This window comes from Meles meles, unplaced genomic scaffold, assembly GCF_922984935.1.
Source record: "Meles meles unplaced genomic scaffold, mMelMel3.1 paternal haplotype, whole genome shotgun sequence".
NCBI classification, from domain to species: domain Eukaryota; kingdom Metazoa; phylum Chordata; class Mammalia; order Carnivora; family Mustelidae; genus Meles; species Meles meles.
The window spans coordinates 102,744-111,624 of record NW_025721275.1 but is presented as its reverse complement, the minus strand read 5'-3'; the positions used below and the strand labels follow the sequence as shown (position 1 = coordinate 111,624).

Here is an 8,881-nt window from a genome sequence, read left to right as displayed (position 1 = left end):
ATTCATTCTTCTTTTTATGGCTGCATAGTATTCTCGTGTGTGTGTGTGTGTGTGTGTGTGTGTGTGTGTGTGTGCGCACGCGTGCCATATCATCTGTATCCATGTCTCTATTGATGGACACTTAGTTTGCTTCTGTATCTTGGCTATTTGAAATAATGTTGCATTAAGCACACTGTTTTCCATACTGGCTATACCCATTTGCATTACCATCAGTGGTGTACAGGAATCCCTTTTACTCCACATTTTTACCCACACTTGTTTGTTCTCTGTTTAACACTAGCCATTTTGACTGGTTTGAGGTGATAGCTAACTGGTTTTGATTTTCATTTCGGGATGATTAATAATGTGGAGCATCTTATATGAACACATATCTATATGTCTTCTTCAGAAAAATATCTATTCAGGTTCTCTGCCCATTTTTTAATCAGTTTGTTTTGTGGTGTTGAGTTGTAAAAGTTCTTTACATATTTTGGATATTAGTTCCCTCTGATATATACCATTTGCAAATATCTTCTATTCAATAGGTTGCTTTTTTGTTTTGTTTTGTTGGTTTCCTTTGCTGTGCAAAAGCTTTTCATTATGGGAGTTGGGTGAACCTGGTAGTGGGTATTATGGAGGGCACATATTCCATGGAGTACTGGGTGTGGTGCATGAACAATGAATCCTGGAACACTGACAAAAATAAAATTAAATTTAAAAAAAGCTTTTCATTTTGATGTAGTTTCACTAGTTCATTTTTGCTTTTGCTTACCTTGCCTCAGGAGACTTATCTAGAAAAATGTTATGACCAATTTCAAGGCAATTACTGCCTATTGCTTCTTCTAGGATTTTTATGATTTTATGTCTCACATTTAATCTATTCAGATCTCACATATTTAATCCATTTTGGGGTTATTTTCTGTGTATGGTATTAGAAAGTGGTCCAGTTTCATTATTTTGCATATAGCTTTCCAGTTTTCCCAGACCATTTATTGCAGAGTCTTTTTCTGATTGTATATTCTTGTCTCCTTTGGTCATAGAATAACTAACTACATAATTGCAGGTTTACTTCTGGCTCTTTATTCTGTGCCATTGATGTATGTGTCCATTCTTTACGCAGCACCACACTGTATTAATTACTATACCTTTGTAGTATATCCAGAACTGTGAACTTATAATATCTCCAGCTTTGTTTTTCTTCTTCAAGATTTTTTTTTGATTATTTGTGGTCTTTTTTTTTCCAAACAAAGTTTAGATTTCTTTGTTCTAGTTTCTGAAAAATGTTGGTACTTTAATAGGGATTGCTTTGAATTTATACTGTGCTTTAGGCAATATGGACATTTTAAAAATATTAATTCTTCCAGTCTATGAGCATGGAATTTCTTTCCATTTTTTTGTGTCATATTTGATTTCTTTTATATTTGATTTCTTTTACTATATTTCTTTATAGTTTTCAGAATACAGGTCTTTCTCTCTCTTGGTTATTTGTTTTAGGTATTCTATTATTTTTGGTGCAGTTATAAATTGAGTTCTTTTCTTAATTTCTCTTTCTACTACTTTGATATTAGTGTATAGAACCACTATCACTTTCTGGGTATTAATTTTGTTTCCTGCAAATTCACTGAATTCATTTGTCATTTCCAGTAGTTGGGATTTTTTTTTTTCAGTATATAATATCATATCATCTGCAAATAGTGACAGTTTAACTTTTTCCTTACTAATGTGGATGCCTTTAATTTTTTCCTTGTTTGATTGCTGTGCCTAAGACTTTCAGTATTATGTTGAATAAAAGTCATGTCTCACTTCTTATTACTTTATTATCCCTGGGCATGACTGGTAGGGTGATCTCAGTCTTGACAATCCTGCCTCTTAGCTCCACCATCTCCTTCCCAGGCTCTCTCCAAGCCTTTCTTTTGATGTATCTTCTGATTGATCTTTGCATTTTGTCTATCAGACTTCTGCACAGGTATTCACATTAATGGAAAAAAAACCCTTATAAGGAAAATTATTTTCTGATATTTTTGGATTGCTGCCTCTATCAGTGACCTTGAATGTTGCTCTTCTTCTTTTCAGGACCTTCTGTTCCCATTTTTGGTTTTCAGCACAAATTTTTATGAATCACAGTACCTTTTTTTTCTCTATTACATGTCATTTGCATTTGGTTGGTTTTCTTTGTCTCCTGATTATAATGAAGATGTCATTTGTACTTTTGTTACTCCTTGTCCTGAATGTTTGGTATATATTTAAAAATTAAAATAGAAATAGTGGGGCGCCTGGGTGGCTCAGTGGTTTAGGCCGCTGCCTTCAGCTCAGGTCGTGATCTCGGGGTCCTGGGATCGAGTCCCGCATCGGGCTCTCGGCTCAGCAGGGAGCTTGCTTCCCTCTCGCTCTCTCTGCCTGCCTCTCTGCCTCCTTACGATCTCTCTCTGTCAAATTAAAAAAAAATTAAAATAGAAATAGTAAGATTATAAAATTAATTAAAGTTGTGTACTAACAGCCATAACTTCCTTACTTATATTAGAAAAGTTTTACTGTTTGCCTCTGTGAAGAAGGAGCTGATTGAGATTAGGGGGCACCTTGGTGTCTCAATAAGTTAGGAGTCCGCCTTCAACTCAGGTCATGATCTCAGGGTCCTAGGATTGAGCCCTGTATCACATTCTCTTTTCAGCAGGAAACCTGCTTCTCCCTCTCCCTTTGCCTGATGTTCCCACTGCTTGTGTGCTCTTTCTGCAAATCAATAAATAAAATAAATAAAATAAGAATTTAAAAAAAATATTTTTTTATTATGTTCAGTCAGTCAGCATATAGTAATACTTTTTTTTTTAAAGATTTTATTTATTTATTTGACAGATAGAGATCACAAGTAGGGAGAGAGGCAGGCAGAGAGAGAGAGAGAGAGGAGGAAGCAGGCTCCCCGACAAGCAGAGAGCCCGACGCGGGACTCGATCCCAGGACCCCGAGATCATGACCTGAGCCGAAGGCAGCAGCTTAAACCACTGAGCCACCCAGGCGCCCCTAGTAATACTTTTTTTAAAAGGGCACAAAATATATTCATTAGGGTACTTCTGCAGAGTTCCAAATAGTAGAAGATGATGGTGACTGGGAGAGAGAAGTGGTGCCTATGACAATGAAACACTGAAAAAATACATACTTATATATATTTATATATATATAATATATATATATTATATATATAAATATATAATTATATAATTATATATATATAATTAAAAGAAAAAATTTTTGAGTATATGATTAGTTAGTATGTATATCCCTCATTTTATTAGCAAAACTAATAACTAATATGATAAGCCATGAACAAAATGCCTGTAAGATCAAAGATTTTTTTCCCTTTTTCCTCTAAATTATTCTATCTCAAATAAAAATTGTTTTTTTTTTTTTTGATGGCTACTCAAACACAGGAAGATTTTTTACTATTTGTGCCTTACCTTAAGAAGGAAAATTATGTTACACAGTCCTGAACTCAGATAAATTTCTATATTGCTGTAATAAGACAGTATCTTATGAACTTTATACGTAATATAGAAATGTCTCTTTATTATGTTTATATATTATATTATATTTTTATTCAATATATATAACATATATACATATATAATGTTAAATTACATGTGTTATATTTATATATTCATAAATATATAAAATATAATTTATATGTAAGTATGACATATATTGTACATATATTCATAAAGTATACATATTTTATACTTATATATACTTATAAGTATATATACTTATTATGTAAAGTATATATATACTTTATGTGTGAAGTATATATAATATATAAAATTTACATTATATATATTATATAATATATAATAAGTATATAACACATACTTTATACATGTTATATATTTATGAATACATAAATAGAACATATATATAATTAGAACAAATAGAACATATATATAATTTCAGTAGTATTACAAATCACAAGGAATCAAGCATAATTTCAATAAGAGGACCTATATAGGTTTAACATTTTATCATTTCATGTTGATTAACAAAGTTATACACAAATAAACATTTCTTCTTTTTTGTTGAGAGTGCCAGATCTAGAGTAGGTTTCATTTTGAGTTCCATTTTCTCCTCTTTTGCATGAAAGTCTATAGCTTTGCTCTTTTTTTTTTTTTTTTTTTCATTTATCAGCATTGTTTATTGGCCGCTCCCCTATAAAATGCACACTGTGTAAGAACAGGGGTTAGGTCTGTTATAGACATTCAAGTATCCTCAGTGCTAAGAAAAATGACTTATGTTAGGTAGTCAATATTAGAGAGACATATGTTTGTTCAAGACCAAGGGTTACCTTCTGATAAAGAGTTACTCAAACCTAAGTGATGTATAAACTACTTTACAGGAAAAGAAGTACTAAGTATTCCAATGGGTTTTGAAGGGTCAGGGGTGGGAGGTTGGGGGAACAGGTGGTGGGTAATGGGGAGGGCACGTTTTGCATGGAGCACTGGGTGTTGTGCAAAAAGAATGAATACTGTTACACTGAAAAAAATAAATAAAATGAAAATAAAAAAATAAAAAAAAGAAGAAAATAACATGGAGATGAGCGTCTTTACGTAATATATAGTGGGTCAAGTGACCAAATGCTAATAGCCATCTGATGTAACAGCCAGTAGTACCATATTCATGCTTCAGGAAATAATTTGGTTTAAAAAAGTGGCATCATCTATCAATCTGAAGATATGCTTTTTCAAAATATTTGTCTTTTAAAAGTTTTGACTGTATTTATTTTGTTTATATTTCCTTTTTATAATTTTAAATGAGCATTCAAAAGTGATTTGGTCAACATTGGAATATAGCTTTGCTCTTAATGATGCCATGCATCAAATGTTAAGCCCTAATGTCCATTGACCAGCTTTGGTTAAATATGTGTTAAGTCTTCATTTTAACTAAATTTTCTCATTGATTTTCACTTGGATTATGATGTAATTTTATGCATGCACACAATTATAGATATGGAATAATAATATTTGGCAATTTAACTTTGATAGTAGTCTTTTTTAAATATGTTATTTATTTGATAGAGAGAGATATCACAAGTAGGCAGAGAGGCAGGCAGAGAGAGAGAGGAAGAAGCAGGCTCCCTGCTGAGCAGAGAGCCCAATGCGGGGCTTGATCCCAGGACCCTGAGATCATGACCTGAGCCGAAGGCAGAGGCTTTAACCTATGGAGCCACAGAGGCGCCCCTGATAGTAGTCTTAATATTGATCAAGATATTGGATTACATCTTAAAATAAAATATTTGCATAAAAAGAAAACAGGAGGTGAATTGTTTTCCTGCATAAATAATTTTTTTAAGATTTTATTTATTTACTTGACAGAAAGAGATCGCAAGTAGGAAGAGAGGCAGGCAGAGAGAGAGAGGGAAGAAGGCCCCCTGCTGAGCAGAGAGCCCGATGGGGGCTCTATCCCGGGACCCTGAGATCATGACCTGAGCAGAAGGCAGCGGCTTAACCCACTGAGTCACCCAGGCGCCCCCCTGGATAAATAATTTTAATATTCAAACATATCACTTAAAAATTAACAAAATATACAAATACATAGAAAAAAACAATAAATGCAAATAACAAACAACTTCCACTTAAAAATAAATATTAAAGTAATTATTTTCACAAATTACATTAGATGCTAAAAATAATAAAATATACTTTGTTCATGGTAAGTTGACATGAATAGCTTTCAATCATGTCAGGAAGAAACATTTATTATACTACATACATAAGATTGGCAAGCTTAATGTCCTACATTTTGTCAACTATTTCTATTGGGGAAAACTTTAAAGTAAATAAATAAATCTTTAAAGTAAATAAATCAAAGTATAAGTAATTATATATTTTTTATAATGTTATCATTTATGGTAATAAATACTAACCAACTTCAATTACATTTAACAAAACAATTGCTAAAACAAGTTGTTTCTTCTAGTGTACTCAGCAGTTAACAATGATATTTGGATAAAGATAGTATAAATCAATGTTATTTTTAAAATTTATATATCTTATTTTTCAAATATTATGTACTAAAACATAAAGTGTTCAGAATAAATTATAAACAAAAATAATAAATACTAGGTGACTATAAACAGCATTGAAATATTTCAAAAATTAACACTCAACATTTGTTTTTGTTTGTCTGGGTAACTCACTAATTTATTAATTATTTATTTGTTTATTTTAATTTTTATTTGACAGAGAGAGTGAGTGAGTGAGTGAGAATGAGAGAGAACACAAGTAGGGGGAGAAGAAGCAGACTATTCACTAAGCAGCAAGCCTGATGTAGGGCTCAATTTTTTGGGGAACTCTATCTCTCCTTCTATCTGAATGATATCCTTGCTGGATAGAATACTCTTGGATGTAGATTTTTCCCATTCTGCACTTTGAATATATGATGCCACTCTCTTTTGGTTTGCTAAACTTCTGTTGATAAATCTCCAGCTTCCCTTGTAAGTTAGGACTTCTTTTTTCCTGTTGCTTTTAAGATTTTTTTCTTTAGCACAATATTTTTCAAATTTAATTGCAATATGTCTTGGTGTTGGCCTGTTTTTTTTTTTTTTTTTTTTTTTTTTATTTTGATGGGAATTCTCTATGCCTCTTGGATCTGGATATCAGTTTCCTTCTCCAGATTAAGGAAGTTTTCATCTCATTTCTTTACTTAAATTTTCTTCTCCTTTTCTCTCTTTTTCTTCTTCTGGGACTCCTATAATATGAGTATTACTGTTTTATGGAGTCACTGAGTTCCTTAAATCTATTCTCATGTTGCAGAATTCCTCTGTCACTCTTTTTTTCAGCTTCATTATTTTCCATTTTGTCTTCTGTATCATTAATTCATTCATCTGCTTTCTCCAGTTTGCTGTTCATTGCCTGAAGCCTGTTTCCAAGAGAAATATTGTGATGGTGTTTTTATTAGTGCTGTTCCCATTTGAAAGAGGGATATATGCTCAAGGAAACAGAAGAAGGAGGCATTTTCCATCAAATAACACACATTGAGAAAAGTACTATCAGTCTTTACAATATGAATGTTATAAAAGGAAGATAATCATATTAGAAAACACCACAGTTTACCGTTGTTCATTTTATCATCATCTTTCCCTAGAATATTAATCCTTTTATAAATTGAAGTCTACAGGACAATGGAGGAAAGCAACAACAGTTCTGAAAAGGGATTTCTTCTTCTGGGATTTTCAGATGAGCCCCAACTAGAAAGGATCCTTTTTGTCATAATTTTGCTTTTCTACATCTTGAACATTCTGGGGAACACTGCCATCATTTTGGTATCCTGTTTAGCCCCCAAACTCCACACCCCAATGTACTTTTTCCTCAACAATCTCTCTTGTGTGGACTTTTGCTTTACAAGTGTTGCCCCACAGTTGCTGGTTACCATGAATAAAAAAGAAAAAAACATGAGCTATGGTGGATGTGTGGCCCAGCTCTATGTGGCCATGGGGTTGGGCTCCTCTGAGTGTATTCTCCTGGCAGTCATGGCTTATGACCAATATGCTGCTGTCTGCCAGCCTCTGCAATACACAACTATAATGCATCCTCAGCTCTGTGCATCCCTGGCAAGTGTAGCTTGGCTCAGTGGACTCATCACCTCCTTAATTCAATGCTCCCTTACTGTGCAACTGCCACTTTGTGGTCATCATAAACTGGACCACATTTTCTGTGAGGTTCCTGTGCTCATTAAGCTGGCCTGTGTGGACACAACTTTCAATGAAATAGAACTCTTTGTGGCTAGTGTAATTTTTCTAATTGTACCTGTGTCACTCATCTTAGTCTCCTATGGCTTTATAACAAAAGCTGTGCTGAGGATAAAAATCAGCAAAAGGGCTCTGGAAGGCCTTTGGGACTTGTTCTTCCTGCCTGATTGTGGTAATTATGTTCTATGGAACCATCATCTTTATGTACCTTCAACCAGCCAAAAGTAGCTCAAAAAACCAGGGAAAATTTGTGTCTCTTTTCTACACCATAGTCACCCCACTCTTAAACCCCATTATCTATACCTTGAGAAACAAAGATGTGAAAGGGGCCTTGAGAACACTGGTAATGAGAAATGTTCTTTTTTCAGAAAATATATGACTGTAGGTATAACATTAGTGGGCTATTCTTAGCTCACATATTATTTGTTCTAAGTACTGGGTTGTTTTTAAACAATGCCATAAGGAATAGTAACAGAAACAGAATTCTGTAAGAAGCTAACATACTCAAGTCACCGTGGTTTTTCATTCTCTCCAAACATCCTTTGAATGAATCCAAGATCTTATGTTCTATCTACTTTGCTCTTCTTCAACCATGTTATCAAATCAATTTTCATGCACAAATTGTTTCATTCTGGAGTCCATGTGTATCTTGTAAACCTCTGCATATTCCCAAAAGCTCAACTGAAATGTTACCAACACTCCCTAGCTTTCTTGAATTACCATTCACCTCACCTTTAAAAAAATTGTCATAATATATGTTCCCATGAAACATGAAATATACTTTATTTCTATATTTTCAAACACTGTGTACATGCATACACACATAATATATATGTTATAGATCATGTGTATATATGTATACTTCCAAGTTCATAACATATTATATGCATATATATGACATGATCTATACCATACATATTATGTATATGTGTGCATATATATAATATTTATATATACATATATATAATAAACTTGGAAATAATATATAATATGTAACTGTTTCCCCATGAGTTTAAACTAGACAATGGACAGATTTCACTATGTTGGCTTATTTGTATTATGAAAAACATAAACCTAATTCAGAATTGTAATACATTGATTACATTTGTAATGTAAATTATGACTTTATTATTAAAATAGTGAAATGAGTAAGCTTTTATTAAGTTTATCAGT

The 8,881-nt window shown here is 32.9% G+C and overlaps 1 pseudogene; it reads left to right on the top strand.

The window, feature by feature from the left end:
• The first annotated feature begins 7,141 nt into the window (after positions 1 to 7,141).
• LOC123936282 lies at positions 7,142 to 8,087 on the top strand (annotated as a pseudogene).
• The last annotated feature ends 794 nt before the right edge of the window (positions 8,088 to 8,881 follow it).